Below are 2,555 nucleotides of genomic sequence, written 5' to 3' on the forward strand. Positions count from 1 at the left end.
AGGAAGAGCTGCTATTTTACCACATAAGTTGCTTATCTAAGACAAAATTTATTTGATACCATATCCCCAGCTCGTTGAATGCAAGCTTAATGAAGTCTATCAAGAAAATATTGACGAATAATATATTCATATAACACGATTATGACGCTATCTTTTATGTACACGTGGTATACCTTTGAACATCACAATGCGTCTAATTTACACATTTGTATTTCGTGAAAGCTAATGTAACTCATACAAGTTGATATATCTAATAATGTAAATAATATATTTCGAAAGTTTTAATCTGTAATCCAACGTTCCTATACATGCAGGACAGGTTTTTACCGTTATATAATAGAATTTAATAGACAATTATGTTAATACCAAAAATACTTAGTGTAGATTAATTTTTTTATAAGTACAGAAAGTGTAATATGTAATTTAACATATTAAGAATAATTTGTTGCACGCGTCTGTCATTACTTTTTGTATCCTAAAGCATCACCTGTCTGTGAATTTCGTGGAACTATTGTAGCTTAATTATTTTATGCAATAATACCTTTTTTGGACATCGCAAATTTATCGACTTGCTCCGCCACTAAGTGCAATTCAAATACAACAAAAAATGAGATATGATGCATCGTTCAATATAATCGTCTTTCCTACTGGAAACACTCACAATTGACAACACGACTGATGTGATTAGCCCGGTAAAGCAAGTTTTTTACTTCTTTTATGCTGTCATATTTTATAGCTATATTTATTCAGTACTCTTCTATCAATTAACAATTTTCTCAAGCCTATATAGTCCATTGAAAAGTTACATTTGGGGTTGCGTTTTTTAGAGGACGCAATTTTATTTTTTTGAAGTGTAGGGGGGGTCAGTCTAAAGCTAAAACCAAGTTTGTGGGGTCGCCACCCTTGTCCCGGCCGCCATCTTGAAAATAGGGGTTGAAATGGTTTTGACGTATCTCTTAAACTATTTATCTGACAAAAAATTTATAAACATTTTTGTTGCAAATTAAATTCTCTACAACTTTGGTTTAGTAACTTTTGTCGTAAAACTATGAATAAAAAGTTATAAGCGAAAATGTTAAGAAAGTCAATGTTAAGCAATGTCCATTGCAACGTCATCAGAACGATGTGTTTATAAGGTTCATAATACTTTTGTACTCATTAATACCCAAATACCCAAGGGATCATTAGGGAACAAAAGAACATCTGCCTGCTATTATTATTATTATTTCTAACCTCTCTTATTGTAAGAATAGCTGATAATATTGTGTTGAAGTTGTCGTTCAACTTATATCTTTTAGTTGTGCTACATATTTCTGTACATGCGAATGTATTTTATTCTGTTTTTAATTCTGCAGACGATTTCAAATGATTTTAGACACGATTTTAACTTTAGTGAAATGAAAAACTTACTTAGGACAACTTCAACACAATATTATCAGCTATTCTTACAATAAGAGAGGTTAGAAATAATAATAATAATAGTAGGCAGATGTTCTTTTGTTCCCTAATGGTCCCTTGGGTATTTGGGTATTAATGAGTACAAAAAAGAGTATTATGAACCTTATAAACACACGTTCTGATGACGTTGCAATGGACATTGCTTAACATTGAATTTCTTAACATTTTCGCTTATAACTTTTTTATTTATAGTTCTACGACAAAAGTTACTAGACCAAAGTTGTAGAGAATTTAATTTGCAACAAAAAGTGTTTATACATTTTTTTTGTCAGATAAATAGTTTAAGAGATACATCGTAAAACCATTTCAACCCCTATTTTCAAGATGGCGTGGGACAAGGGTAGCGACCCCACAAACTTGGTTTTAGCTTTAGACTGACCCCCTACACTTCAAAAAAATAAAATTGCGTCCTCTAAAAAACGCAAGGTAAGGCCTAAAAAATGTAACATTTCAATGGACTAATAACGAGGTTTACCAATTGCAATATTAGAAGGAAACTAGTTTTCGGAACCAAGGTAAAATATTATTTTAACATTTGTTAAGGCATGACTTTGAAAGTTCTAACTTTTTAATCGCCCTAAGTATGACAAAATAATAGTTCCAAAGTTGATCATATAAAATTATTGCTTCCCAATAATTTATGTTGCCCAGTGAATTCAAAAAGCAAAATTAACTCACCTGTTACCTTCATTCGTCCGAAGCACGTCTTCAAGTATTACATCTCGTTTACCGCAGCCTCCGAAGCTATAATCACGCACTCCAATTGTTCCCGCTAAAGAACTCCACAATTATCTTAATACAGTCGAAATTTTAACCTCTGTCAGGTCGGATTCGTGCAATGCCTTACTCGAACTTGGTGGACTTTCTCGGAAATTTCTCGCTCAGCAAATATATTTGCATCTTTGTCTATACTACGTGATTTGATTTCCTTTTGTAAATCATTACCATTGTTTCAATTGCGATGACTTTTAATATAGTGAGGAGTTTCTTTGTTCGTTACTTTCAATTAGATCTTTTTATGGTAGTGTCTTGTGCGATGGAGTTATGTAATCTGTATGATTTGTTCTTTTGTGTTAGGTATACCTTGTTTGCAAATC

Source organism: Manduca sexta, chromosome 11 (assembly GCF_014839805.1).
Source record: "Manduca sexta isolate Smith_Timp_Sample1 chromosome 11, JHU_Msex_v1.0, whole genome shotgun sequence".
Taxonomy (NCBI): Eukaryota; Metazoa; Arthropoda; class Insecta; order Lepidoptera; family Sphingidae; genus Manduca; species Manduca sexta.